The sequence below is a fragment of the Orcinus orca genome, chromosome 7, assembly GCF_937001465.1.
Source record: "Orcinus orca chromosome 7, mOrcOrc1.1, whole genome shotgun sequence".
NCBI lineage: Eukaryota > Metazoa > Chordata > Mammalia > Artiodactyla > Delphinidae > Orcinus > Orcinus orca.
Genome location: NC_064565.1, coordinates 12,663,531 through 12,679,220, shown reverse-complemented (window position 1 = coordinate 12,679,220; position 15,690 = coordinate 12,663,531).

Below are 15,690 nucleotides of genomic sequence, written 5' to 3'. Positions count from 1 at the left end.
ATCCTAAAATTCATATGAAATCATAGGGCGAAGAGTAGACAACCCAATTTTGAGTGAAAAGGATAAGGAAACATGCACAATGATAATAAGTAAGCATAATTTCTAAGAATTGGGACTGAATATACACACAGATAATGGCCAGATTGTGTACAAAAAGAGAACTCTGACCCACAATCTGCAACAGCCAGCCCGGAAGCCAACCTGCTATCTATAAGCCAGAGTTGTAAGAAATAAAATCATTACCTTTAGCAGCCAGTCCAGGAAGCCTAATGATAATTCCTGTAGCATTCAGCTCCAAATGGCCAGGGCTTTATTGATAACTTACAGCTTCCTTAATTTGTGTTCCTGCTTGCAACTTGGGCCCAACCAGAGAAAGTCAAATATGTGCCCCCCCGTAACCAATTACATAGGATATCCTGCTTCTAGTATCTCAGCAACAGCCACCAATTAGCGCACACCTGAAGCCTTCCCTCTTTTCCACTGCAAACCTCTCCCACTCCTCTGCCTGCCTTTGAGTCTCTATCAAAATGCAAGTGATGGTGGCTGACTCACTTGAGATAGAAAACTCTGAATATATAGCATTCGCCTGTTCTTATCTGGTTGGTCTTTGCTTATTTCCATGTAAGTAACATTTGGAAATGCATTAGTTGATAGAGTAATTGGTAAATAAATTGTGATAAATCTATACAATGAAAATTAGCTAAGGGAGGAGAGTTCTGTGGTAATTGCAGACCAATAAGACATGTGACTTTTTTTTTCTTTTTTACAAATTTTCCTTAGAAATTATAATTTGTTTCTTTGAAACGAGAAGAAACTTCGGCATTTTCAAGATGCTACCTGGTCCCATTCCAGCCATGGCTCTTGTGGTCATACCAAGCAGGCAGCTGAGTTTCATGGGGGAATTCTAAGCCCAGTTGTAGGCTCTACACTCTGTCCCTACCTCTCACCCCACCTTAGTGATCAGAAAGTAGAGATTCTGTAAAGCAAGTTGGCAGGAGGTCTACACAAGTGTTTCTTCCATTCAGGAGCCAGATCTCTGACAGTGCCCAGGGTCTCATGGCTTGGTATTTTTACATTCAGATAAGCAGCAAGTAAAGGGGGAGGGTTGGCAGCTTTAATATAGTTAAATTTGAATTTCAGGTAAACAACAGATACTTTTTTTAGGATAAGTATATCACAAATATTACACTGGACATACACTAAAAACTATAATTTCTGTATCTGAAATTCAAATCTTACTGGGCATCCTGTTTTTATTTGTTAAATCTTTCAACCTTAGGGGAGAGGGTAACACTGACTTTTTTCTATTCCTTATATGGGATACTTACAACCAGTGTTGATATTCTCTCCATGGGCTATTGAAAGCTGTGCTGTTTAATTTTCAGATGTTTGCTTCTTCAAGATACCTTCTATGATTATTTTTATTAATTAATTAATTAATTTATTTATTTTTGGCTGTGTTGGGTCTTCGTTTCTGTGAGAGGACTTTCTCTAGTTGTGGCAAGCGGGGGCCACTGTTTATCACGGTGTGCGGGCCTCTCACTGTCGCAGCCTCTCTTGTTGCAGAGCACAGGCTCCAGACGTGCAGGCTCAGTAGTTGTGGCTCACGGGCCCAGTTGCTCCGCAGCATGTGGGATCTTCCCAGACCAGGGCTCTAACCTGTATCCCCTGCATTGGCAGGCAGATTCTCAACCACTGCGCCACCAGGGAAGCCCGATATGACAATTTTTAAAAGAATACTAATGACTCTTCAATGTCCTTTCAAATTCAGCGCCTCTTTAAAGTAAAATATAAAATGAAATGCACAAATATTTAGTGAATGTCTGATGTGATATAAGGTGTAATCTAGAACTACAAAGAAATGTACATGGTGAGAGTTCTGGATCCTCCAATGGTGAAATAACTTGTATAGGACTAAAGCTCACAAAGTTAAGAAAGGCACTATGGACCCAAAAGCTGGGGAAACTGGAGGGTAGTCCACTTTTGAAAGAAGGGAACCACATTCACCCATATTTGTGGGTTTTTCCCCTACATGCATATTGCAGTACCCATGCATGGTACAATTGGAGCTCATGAAGAAAGTCACAGTCTTGATGTTTTTTGGTGTCAGAAGGCAGAGTTCAAGGCTACTGGAGCAGGTGGAAATGGAGGGGAAATTCCTCTAAGGGAGGGAACCACAGAAGGAGAAAACGTGCAGGCAGAACTTCAAAGAGCCCAGAGGAAAGCAACAGTTTCCATACAAAGTCACAAGAGCTTTGAGTCAAAATTCTGCCAGGTTAGAGCATCTTGATAAGTACTTTGAGCATTCCCCTGACATGTCCCATCAGAGTGTAAAACCAAGCCTCTACAAGTTCAAAGTGTTCGACCACTAATAAAATGGCACCTTTAAAGTTCTGAAAGAAAGAAAAAAATCATAGACGTATATGTCCAGTGAAAATATCCAAAAATTAGGGCAAAATAAAATATGTTCACCTAAGCAAAAACTGAGAGACCCTATCATCAGCAGGCCAATTATCAATTCTTCTGGAAGGCATTAAAATCATATGCACCTAACTACAGAGCTTCAGAATACATCAAGCACAAACTGGCTAAAGGGAAAAATAGGCATATTCTCTATCACAGCTGAAGATTTTAACACCCCTCTCTCAGCAATTAGTTTAGCAATTGTCCAAAAATCAGTAAATATATAAAAGATTTAAACAACATCACAACCCATTAAGACCTAACTGGCAATTACAGAGTACTACATTCAATGGCTTCAGAATACACATTTTTTTCAAGTGTACATGAAATGTTCACTAAGATGGACTATGTGCTGAGCCATAAAACAAGTCTCAATAAACTAAAAAAAATTTGAAATCTTACAAAGCATGTATTTGAACACAATTAAATTAAACATAGAATTATAAGATATCGAGAAATATTGGATATTAAGTAATACATCACTAAGTAGCCCCGGTTTAAATAAGAATCACAAGGGAAAAGTTGCAAAATATCCTAAACTAATATTAATGAAAACACAACATATCAAAATTGGTGAGATACAGCCAAAGCACAGCTGAGAAAAACATGATACCTTGAAGTGGTTATAATAGAAAAAAGTTGTAAAACCAATTAACTAAGTTTGCATCTTAACATCATCACTATTCAGGGAAATGTAATATTAAACTGCAATCAGATACTATTTAAAGTCACTAGTATAATTTAAATGAAAGCAATTGACATTATCAAATGTGGATGAGAATAGGAAGAAATAAGAACTCTCATAACATTGCTGGTAGGAATGTATAATAGTGCAACAACTTTTGAAATCTATTTGGCAATTTTTTTATAACAATAAACACCCACCCATCTTATGACCTGGCAATTCCACTGTTAGATATTTACCTAAGAAAAATAGCAATACATGTCTACAAAAAGATATGTAGAAGAATGTTAATAGCAATTCTATTTATAAAGCCAAAGTGGAAACAAATGAATTATTTATCAATAAAAGATAATGGATAAAGGAATTGCAGTATACAGTGAAACACAACTCAATAACTGAAAAACATGAGCTACTAATATAACACAGCTCTATGGATGAATCTCAGAAGCATTGCATCACAAGGTCAATAGAAAATAAGTGAGACTTAAAGGACTATGATGATCAAAACCCAAAACTGGCTGACCATGGGAGGCTGGGATTTTCCAAAAACGGGCATAAGGCAACATAGTTGATGGAAATGTTTGATCATAGTGCCCTACTAGTTCCAAGAAAACAAAAGTCTAGTTGATGCAGAGTTACTGACTGCAAACAGTCTTTTGGAATTCCCATAATTCAGAGCTTGTACATTCTTTTCTGAATAGTCCATTCATTTAGGGTTCTAGTCTCTCTTTTCCATTCATTCTGTGTTTCATTCCCCACCTGTCTCAACATCACAACCAACAAAGGCTTCTAGATACAGCCACATCCTGCTCCACCACTCCTCCAGAAATGTATTTTACTCAATAGCGAGGTAAAAGAAAATGATAGAAAGAATAATATCTAGTGTCTACAATTATTCATTGACTATTAGTCTGTAGAACTCTATAGCAGCCAATAGAGAGAAGAAAAAAGAATCATAAAGGTAATAATATTAATGATAGCTAACTTTTATTGAGTAATTCATAAATGCAAAGTATTTTCTAAGCACTTTGCATAAGCACCATCATTTAATCCTCACAACAGTTCTACAAAGTAGTTATGAATGTTTCCCCATATTTCAAATGATAAAATTTAGTTATGAAAATAATAAATTGCCCAAATATGTACAGCTAGTATATGATAGAGCTAAGATTTATGATTTGGGATCTAGCTCCAGAGCCTAGGTTCTTAACCTACTGTGTTCTAAATATATGAATCTACTACAAAAAGCACTGGTAAAAAGTGACTTTTAATTTGAATTAAGTTAAATTTAAGTAAAATTAAAAGTCAGTTTTAAGTTACAATGGCCACATTTCAAGAGCTCAGTAAGCTCATGGGACTAGTGGCTACCATATAGGACAACACAGATTTAGAACATTACCTAAAATATAAGATAAACCCCCTCCCAAATCAGAGCCTGATATTTGCATTGCGTCTATCTATTCTCAGGGTGAAAAGAAGATCACATTAATTCACTAACTCAGAATTGACTGATTATTGTTCTCCACTGTTCATGCAGGACCTCATCTCCTCTGTTAAGTGTTTCTCCTCATCGTGTTTCTTGGAGGTGCCTCCCATGTGCTGCTGGTGAATTCCTACCCTAAAATTGTCACTGATCTGATGGAAGGTACCATTAATTCCCAGGGTGCTAAAACTTGAGAGGACCAGTAGTAAATCACTTTTATGGGGATAAGAAAGTGAGAACTGCATTAGAAGTCTATGGCTTGCTCATTTTTGTATCATATTCTGTTCAAGTCATCCCAAAACAATATTCTAAATCAAATGCCTTTCAGAGTTAATATCTCTTTTATTTTCTTAAATCTGTCTCCCTTTGATTTTGTATTTCTCTCCCACTCTCTTGTTTTCCTCTTTTATCACACACACACACACACACACACACACACACACACACACAAACACACACACACACACACAGTAAATCTAGAATGATCTGAGAGAAGATGAACGTGTTGTTCTGAAAATCTCTGCCTCTGACCACTGAGCTGGAATCCCTAGGTCACAGACACGTGTTGCTCCAACATCCCTTATGTGAATTCTCTCTGGGGAGGATTCTCAGTTTCCGTGGACCAAAATTTCTGCTGGGTCTTTCTCACTAACTTACTGGATGTGCATTGACACAGGACTGGCCAAAGCTGAGATGTTCTCTTAGAAGCAGGCTTATTGTGCTTATAATAACATAATTCTATCCAAACCCATTTAAAGAGGGCTTAGTATACTGCATTCTTAGCTGGGCTGATACTCTTTAAATGAAACTAATCCATGCATTTCCTACATGTCTGTTAGTCAATACAAATGATCATTTTTACTTCAGTGCCATCCAAATCATCCTTGGTCTTTCTACTTTGTACTCATCCTTATTCGTTAATCCCGCTTAATGTCAGCCAGATGTCTTCGCTTCCTAGAGCTTCCTCTACTTTCAGTTTGCAAAAGATTTTAGCATCTAATTTATTTTTTAATTCTTCTAAAGCTGCTGTTACCAAAGTCAGATTCGGCTGCTCACCACTCGAAAGCAGATACTCAAGAGACAAGTATTGGTAATAAAATAAAGTTTGCCTTATTCAGGAGGCTGGCAACCTGAGGAGAAGGTGGACTCATGTCCAAAAGCCAGCTCCCCACTGTCAATCAGGAAGCAAGAACTTAAAAAGGGGAGTTTCAGGGGCATATAGGCAGAGGGAGGGGGCTGTGTGCAGAGCAGCACAGTCAGCTCTGACCGTCATCTTGAAATTGGTCATGTGGTATCTGGTAAGTGTCATCTTGATTGCTTTAAGTACTGTTAATCTTCAGTTCCAGGGTTGGTTTGTTCCTATTTCCTTGAGGCCAGTTCTCAGAATTGTGTAAGATGGAGCAACTTATGTCATGGCTGCAGTCTGCATGATTTGCTAATTTCTTCCACCTGATGTGAGTTTTAGTTTCTGCAAAATAGCTCAAAGAATATGACTCAGAATAATTTTCTATAGCCTTCGAGGAGGAACTAAAGGTCCTTTGACTTTAATGGTAAAACTATTATTATTTCGACTTGTTTTCCTATTTTTCTTTGCTTCTGTATTTTCTCATTTCTCTGATTAAATTTATTCTTTGGCTAAAGTTTTTCTACAGGTAAGAGGCAGGCAGAGGACATGTGGCGGGAGGAGGGTACTCTCTTTGGAAGGCCCCATAGGGTCCTGCTCCATTACAATAAAGCTTATAATCTTTCTTATTTTGGTCCCTCTAGTAATCTTGTGTTTTCAAAATTCAGTACCCAGTATCCCATTGTAGAAAGATACTCACTGCATCATTGCCCTTGTCCATTCACCTGGGAGATGGATAGCAGTCAGATTTTGTTAACAATGATACTTCTTCAAGGAATGTGCAGGGAAGCAGAACAAGCACCCAGGAAGTAAAAAACAATATTAGATAGTGTTGTTCTTCATATATGTACTTATGTGGCCTGGACAAATGTGAAAGAGTCCATGGAAACTCAATGACTGGTAAAAGGATAAGATTCTCCCAGCTGGACAGACTGAGTGGGCAGATGATACTTCTTGCAATTTTGTCACCCATGGCTGACAAGGGTTGATTGGAATCCATGGGACTCATTAAAAGAGGACAGTGTTCTAGTATCTGTTCAATAGAAAGTAACTGGGAGAAAAGGAAAAATACATCTCATAATGAAGACAAAGAGATGGAGTTTACAAAAGTATTATCAGTGAGAAAACACAGAAAATGGGGATGACTTATTTTGGAGAGAAAAAGACTAAGGAGAAATTCAAGAGATAAACTTAAGAGTGGGAGTGCCTTATGTCAGACACTATAGGACTATTTTCTCTTTTCCTTGCCTATCATCCTCACAGCAAAACCATTCCTGGAATATGGAATTTCTCTTCTCATTTTATGAAAAATGAAACTGAGATTCAGAAAGACCAAATAACTTGCCCAAGATTCTGCAGCCAATGAGCTCTGGGACCAAAATGGGCAACTCATTTTCCAGACCTCAGTGTTCATTCCTTGTTTACTGTCCCCTGGTGGAACTATAGCAAATAGAAGAAGTTTGTGGACAAACAGTGGAGTGAACATATCAATTTAATTGTGTCTGAATAACAACTTCCTCTGTGCACATTTTACAATAATTTTTAATCTTCTATGACCATAGATATTTTTGAGAATCCAAAGAGGTGAGTTTGTCTCCAGAAAAGTACACTTATGTGCACACAAACACACATACACACAAATATGTCACATACAGTTTTGGAGGTTCTTACATGCCCTGAAACCCATCCACAAACCATGTAGAAGGCCATGATAACTATTTCTTTTCTTATCTGCTTTTACTTTATTCTTCAGCTATTGCATTAGGTGTATCTTCATTCTAAGTCAAGAAAACTGAGACTCTGAAATGTTAAATGACCTTCAAAAATGCACAATTCTGACCCAGCAGGTAACTAAATTCACTTTTACCTCCTTACATGAAAACTCCCTGTCTTTTTTACTGCTTTCTATTGCAGTCACTAAGCGCAGTAGTACTTAAATGTTTCTAGCTTGGGGAAAATGTGTATGTGGAATGTGTAGCATTTTATAGGAGAGCACAAAATATTGACTGAATGAGATGGTATCTTATTGTGGATTTACAGATAGATAGATGTCAAGAGTTTAAGAGAAGATAGGAAAACACTGAAGTTTTCATAAAATCATATTGTATGACTTTTTCTATGTGAAAAAGTCATTTTTCAATATTAGAAGGAAAAAAACATCAATAGTTTATAAATATTAACCTAGATAACTGATACATGCACACGGCTTTATCGTGGTCATCCACACTTTCCATATTCATTTTCATTCCTAGAACACATGTTTGCCAGAATGTTGAAGAGGAGATCAATACAAAATAATTTAAAATCCTTACAAGATTATTTTAGATATATCTGGCTTTCAGTCATCCAGTTGTTCAGTTAACATTTATTAGGTACCTATTATGTGCCAGCACCATGATAGATTCTGGGGATGGAAGAGGTAAAGAATATCCTCACTGGTCCTTAAGGGTTTTGTGGTCTTGCTGAAATTTTCTAAGAAAGTGATATAGATATATAGATGAGAAAAAAACTGTATGGTTAGATCCACTTGCTGCTGAGGTGATGATCACTGCTTATAGTAAAAGTGACACCCACTTCAGGCTCATGTACATTTGGTAGGAGACCAGCTGAAGAAATACCATTCTTGTGGTAAGACTTGTAGCACTATGCTCACATCAAGGGATTTGTGTAGAGTGAAGCAGCAAAAACTAAAAGACATTTTAACTCTTTTCAACAACTTAGTTATGATATGTCCTACTCACATTCTAGTTTCTCCTTACATATGCTACCATATGTAATACAGAGATTATTTTAGTGGAAAATAGTACTCATCAATACACATGGCCATGGAAAAGTATATGGAGAAAGATCCTGAGCGGTGTCCTGGAGCTGGGTCTTGCTGAGATTTTTTCATTGTCCATTCTCCTCACTTACCCATCCCCCTCTATTCTTCTTTCCCTTCCCCTCCCCTTCCCTTCCTCCTCCTCCTCCCCTCCCCCTCCTCCTCCCCTCCCCCTCCTCCTCCCCTCCCTCTCCTCCTCCCCTCCCTCTCCTCCTGCTTCTCCCCCTTCCCTTACTCCTTTTTTTCTTCCTTGGTTTCTTCTTCTACTCCTCCTTCTCCTCTTTTCTTTCTTTTTTTTTTTTTTGAAGATGTTGGGGGTAGGAGTTTATTAATTAATTTATTTTATTTTTGCTGTGTTGGTCCTCATTTCTGTGTGAGGGCTTTCTCTAGTTGTGGCAAGCGGGGACCACTCTTCATTGCAGTGCGCGGGCCTCTCACTATCGCGGAGGATAGTGAGCACAGGCTCACTTGTTGTGGAGCACAGGCTCCAGATGCACAGGCTCAGTAGTTGTGGCTCACGGGCCTAGTTGCTGCGCGGCATGTGGGATCTTCCCAGACCAGGGCTCGAACCCGTGTCCCCTGCATTAGCAGGCAGATTCTCAACCACTACGCCACCAGGGAAGCTCCCTCTTTTCTTTATAAAAGTAATATACTCTTTTTAAATATTATTCTCCATTTTCTTTTTCTTCCAGCCTTTTTTAAAATCTTAAATCTACAGGGAAGATGAATGGAAAATACAATGAACACCCAAAAATTCTTGCCATTTTTGCTGCTTTTTAAATCACTCACCATATCTTCTCTCACTCTCCTGCTCTTGCCTTCTCCTCCTTTAATTATGGGTGCACCTTTCAAAATTAAATTGTAAACATCTTCACACTAAGTGCATCAACATGTAACTGCTGAGAACAAAGACATTCTCCTGCATAATGACAACGCACAGTATCAAAGGAGATGAACTTTGGTAAATAATACCTGAGAGACAATCTGTTACCATTTCACCAGTTGTTGCAATGACTTGCTTTATACCAGTCTTTACTGGGGAAGGGGTGCTCAAACTCCAACCAAGAGAATCTCACATGAATTTGCTCTCTGCATTCATTTAGGCTCATTTAATGTGCAACTGTCCTAACATTAACATTTGTGAGTCTGCCGATTTTCTTGTGGAGGATTTCATATTCTGGATTTGTCTCATGATTAAATTCTACTTATACTTTTTTTTTTTTTGGCGGTACACGGCCTCTCACTGTTGTGGCCTCTCCCGTTGTGGAGCACAGGCTCCGGATGCACAGGCTCAGAGGCCATGGCTCACGGGCCCAGCTGCTCCGTGGCATGTGGGATCTTCCCGGACTGGGGCACGAACCCATGTCCCCTGCAACGGCAGGCGGACTCTCAACCATTGTGCCACCAGGGAAGACCCTACTTATACTTTTTTGGTGTCACTTTGTATGCTTCGCAGACCAGAACACGTCAGAAGGCACACACCTTAGTTTGCCCCATTGTTGATGATGTTAACTTAGTGCCCTTGGATAAAGTAGTATCCACTAGACATCACCATTAAAGACGTACCTCTTTCCTTTCTAATCAATAAACGAAATTTGAGGTGATACCTTGAACCTCTATGAAAATTATTTGGTCCAAAAATCTTTCACCCAATCATTTAGTGTCAGTTGATAATCCTTTCTTAAATGAATGATTATAGCAGAGGTTTAGAATGGTGATTATATAATTCCATCATTCCTTTTATATTAAGTAGTAGCATTCTTCTGTAAGGAGTAACATTCCATTCTTTTTCCTGTTTCTTTGCTATCTCTATGGATTTGTAATTTTGTTTCATATTTTTATAATTCATTAATATCCTTATCCTTTTAAATTCTTACGTTGTCTGAATTTTGATGACTTGGAGCCCCTTCCAGTGATTCTCATGATTTTTGTTCATGCATCTGTCATATCCTGAGGGTCTTTGACTGTTAGGCACAGCAATATTTTCCAAAACCACTGTATTTTCCCCAACCTCCACCCAGAAACAGCATTTTCTCCAAAGAGCCCTGATTCTTATTAGTGTGTTATTTAAACCAAGATCTGAGCATTAAGTGTACTCACTGCCACTGGAATTCCTTCTAGGCTCTTTTTAGTGACTTCCTACTGACGCTTCCAATTCCAACCTTGCTCTGTATTTGAATCTCCTTCCTTCCTCCAGGAGGTCATGTAGATGGCAACATGAATCTGTCTAACAGTCTCTCTCACACTATCTATCAACTATCCATCTCCTACAATACACCAAGAAATAAATAGTTCAAGAATTATGACATCCTGACCTCTACTAACATCAAACCTACTAAAGTAAAGTTCTCTATGATTCAGCAGTTATTTTGTGTCCTTTGATTATAGCCCACTGATGGTGGGCAACAGGGAGACTCTGCTCAAAAATTAACACAGATTAATTCCTTTTATTTGTACCAATGTTATCAGTTAGATACACAAATTACAATTTTGTTTTCAATATTACAAATTTCTATATTGATCTTTTTTTTTATTTGACTTTTTAACAAAATAGTTTAACATTAATATGATTCAAATGTCAAAGCTGTAGAAGTGTAGAGTGGGAGAAGTTTATCCCTATCATCTCTACTCCACCCCCACTCACCTAGCTTGGGGAACCATTTCAATATTTTCTCTCTTATCCTTTTGTGTTTATTTTAGAAAAATAAAAAAGTCTCCCTTTTTCTTACAGAAAATCTGCATGTGTATATGTCTGCATGCATGTGTGTATGTGTATCTTTGTTTTTTTTAATTTAATAGTGTATCCTTTAAATCACTACCCATCAGTTAATAGAAATATTCCTCATTCCTTGTTCTTTTAACAGTGCAAATGTTTCATAGTTTATTTAACCAATTTCCTACTGATGGAAATTTTGGGTTTTCTAATATTTTGCTATTTGACATATGCCACAATGAATAACCTTGTGCATCTGACACTTCATATTACTGAAGGTGTATGTTCAAGGTAAATTCCTGGAAATGACAGTGCTTGGCCAAAGGATCAATGAATTTGTAGTGTTTTAAAAGACTGCCAAATTCTCTTCCTTAGCCTGGTGTTACCTTGCACTTGCATTGGCAGTGTAGGAAAATGATGACTTCTACACCAAATCCCCAACAGAGTGTGTCAAGCCTTTGAACATTTGCCATCTGATAGGTAAGAGATTGTGCCGCACAGTGTAGCCATCATTCTCAGGTGAATATATAAGTGAAATTGAATACTTTTTCATATTTAAAGCATTTGTATATTTTTTCTTGTAAATTGTCTGTTAACGTTTTCCCCACTTTTTTTTTTTTACATTATTGATCTCCTTTGTTATTTTAACAGTTCTTTATATATTTGGGAGCTAGCTTTTTATATTTAGTGTAAGTTGAAAAAATTTCCCCCTATATGCCATTTATCTTTTTGACTTTGCTTATGTTTATACATACACACACACATACACACAGAAACGATTCTACACGGTCAAATTTATCAGATTATTAAAACTATTTCACAGGAATTCCAGACTCTTAATAGCATTCAAGTAATCTAAGTGGATCCTTAAATCTGAAGCATTCAGTTTTGCACCAGAGAGCCCTAGAGACAGCAGAAGCAGCATTCAGGTAAGGGAATGAGGGCTTAGAGCAAGTATCCCTCCTGGGCTTAAGGATGGAAGGATGAACAGGCTTGTGCAAATGAGATCTTTAGTATGTTAGAGCAGTGTTAACCAGAGGTAGCACTCTATGCATGAAAACAGTTTGTGAATGATAGTAATGGAAATTAGATCATTAAAATGGAAAACAGATTGTGTGCACAACTTAAAATCAAGGACCCAGTCATTCATCTTTGTAGTGCCTACAAGTCTAGCACCTGGAAAATGCTCCATCAATATTTTCAGAAGACAATGAATTGGATCTAAAATGGACTAAGGAACAGTCACAACCGTGGAGTAAAAACATTAACAGTGCTAATTTAGGTACATCCCTGTGCATGTACTTTTAAGTAAATCTGTTTTCTTGAATGTTCAATACAAAATTCATTGAAAAAATCAATCACTGTGTTAATTCAAACTGGCCTTGCAGACAACAGGACTTAGTTCTGTCAACAATAAAATATATCTCGAATGTATCAGGGCATGGGAATTAGAGAATGCTATTGTTTTTCTTTATTCCCACAGCACTGAACATTGTAAATACCTACAAGAGACTGTCAGTGCATCCTTATGGATTATTAAACAGATCATCTGATCTCTAGAAAGTGACTAGTCACTTAGGTTTTGAGACCTTGCTTACATCCTCCTTTCCATTCTCTTAAAAATAAGGCTGATTTCCTGAAGACAGACAGTAGACAGGCCCACTCTTGAGGAACATAGCATCTTATGGGAAATTGTTGAACAGTGCTCACAGGGGAGCATTTCACAAGAATCTTTTTTTTCCCTCTAAAGCCCAGTGTTTGGCTTTTGAAGTAAGGAGAAGATAAACTTTTGTTCACTTGTTGTGTTTCCTTTTGGTCAAGTGTATGCATTCTTGCACAGCTGGACCCAAGACCATTTCAAGATACAATCAGCACAAATACAAATATTTGCCAGCCCAGCTCATGAGCTAGAGAAAAACAGGGAACATCATCCTGTCAGACCATTGCTTTTGTTCTTTCATTGGCATGGTTTCTTCCTAATAGACAGAGCTCACTTTGGAGCCCAGCTGCTTCTTATTTCCTTTCAACATGCATCACAGAGAATAAACATATGATTAACCAATCCTGACAGCCTTAAATAAAGCACATCATATCCTTCTTTGTCCCCTTGCAGTATCAAAGAGGCAACCCCATGCTGCTGCTGCTGATTCAAAATGTCACCCTCCAAGAAAAGGGAGTAAAGATAAAGAAAAAAAGGAAAGTTCCAGACTGTTGATGTTAGCAAGCCTTGTCAATACAAATGTCCACACCTACAAATCCTTACCTTTGCAGATCAGATTCCATTTCACCAGAGCCCATTTCACAAGACCCCACTATTCAGGTGTTAAAATAGAGGGAAAGAGAATAGACATGGGACATTCATCTTTTTGGAAACACCTGTCGTCCTGTATTAGCATGGACTATGCTGTTAGAGAAGCAGCTCTCACTCTATTTTATTTATTTATTTATTTAGTTAGTTAGTTAGTTATTTCACGAAGAAGTAGAGATTCAAGAATACAGTTGCACTATAAGGAACTGATTGATTTGATAACTGTCATTATCCTGAATGTGGGACTATGTTTTATTCAGTGCTGTAACCCTGAGGTCCAGTAAGGATAGATACCTGCTTCCAGGTTGATGCTCATTAACATTTACTAAGTGGACCTCAGGCTGTGAGTCTTAGATCTGCATCATCAGCACCACTAGAAATGCAGATTCCTGGGCCCCCTCCAGACATGCTGAATCAGAATTGCTAAGTGGACTTTTTGATGATGGCCATTTTGACTGGTGTGAGATGATATCTTAGATTGGGAGTTTGGGATTGACATGTACACACTGCTATATTTAAAATAGATAACCAACAAGGACTTACTGTATAGCATAGGGAACTCTGCTCAATATTCTGTAATAAACTAAATGGGAAAATAATTTACAAAAGTATAGATACATGTATACATATAACTGAATCACTTTGCTGTACACCTGAAACTAACACAACATTGTTAATCAACTATATTCCAATATAAAATAAAAATTAAAAAATAAAAAGAAATGCTAAGTGAAGCCCAGAGATCTGTTTGAATGAGTCCTCTAGGTGATGCTGATGAATGCTCAGGTGTGAGAACACTGGTTTACTAAAAGGAAGAAAAAAGGTAAGAAGGAAATGGAGTGGGTAAATGATAGTCAAATTAGATTTTGAAATGCATGCCTTAATACTCCTCTCAGGCACCAGCTTTTCTGGGAAGCTCTCTCTGGATCCCCCTGCTTGTGATGAGCCTGCTAGCTAGGTTAGTTGTTCCCTCCTGGTGCTCCCATAGCCCCTTGTCATCCAACTGCAGGGGGTTAGACTCCTTAATTATATGCTCTGTCTTCCATAACAGACCATCCTGACTAACTTTTGTAGTCTTAATGCTAGTACAGTTCACAGAGCACAGTGGGTATGAGTATTTGTTGAATGAATGAGTGTACACAATATTCCTTTGCCAATATCAATGTCCACAGTCATATCCCCAGTTTTTGGTGTAGCGGTACATCTATGAATGAGAAAAGGCAGAAAGAGGAGTGTCCTTTTAGAATTATCACACAGAAAATATAAGAATATCCCAATACATATTTTTTTTCTAAATAATACAATTGAAATTTATTTATATATTTATTTTTCTAGGTTATTTTAAAAACATTTTATTAAAGTTTAGTTGATTTACAATATCATGTTAGTTTCAGGTGAATAGCACAGCAATTCAGCTATACATATATTTTTGAAATGTGCTTTTCTTTTCAAATGACCATGTATGAAAGACATAGAATCATGAAGACACATTTCTCCTTCACATATGTGAAATAGCACAAAAGCTTGTTGACAAATAAGTGTTCATAACATACCCTGTATTAGTTTGCTGGGGTTACTGTAACAAAATACAACAAACAATGAGACTTAAACAACATACATGTATGTCTCACAGTTTTGGAGGCTACAAGTCTGACATCAAGGTGCTGTCAGGGCTGGTTCCCTCTGAGGCTGTGAGGAAAGGATCTGATCCAGGTCTCTCTCCTTGCCTTGTAGATGTCTGTCTTCATGTTCACATGGCATTCTCCCTGACTGCCTATCTGCTTCAAATTTCCCTTGTTTATAATGATACTATGTTAATGAACTCAAGTTTGGCTGTTCTCCACTCTAAAGCCAATTATCTGAGAGGCAAGTGTCAGTAGAAATGAAAGGTGCTTTATTCAGAAAAGCCAGCAATCAGGAGAGATGGTGGACTTGTGTCCAGAGACCAACTCTGAAGATTCTGCTCAGCCATGACAGTTTTTAAAGGAATAAAATGGGGGAGAATCTCAGTGACTCATTGAGACAGGAGGTTGGGTTCTTCATCCTTCCACACTGAGTGCAGACTGGCTGACTCTCTCTTCAGATGTTATCTTT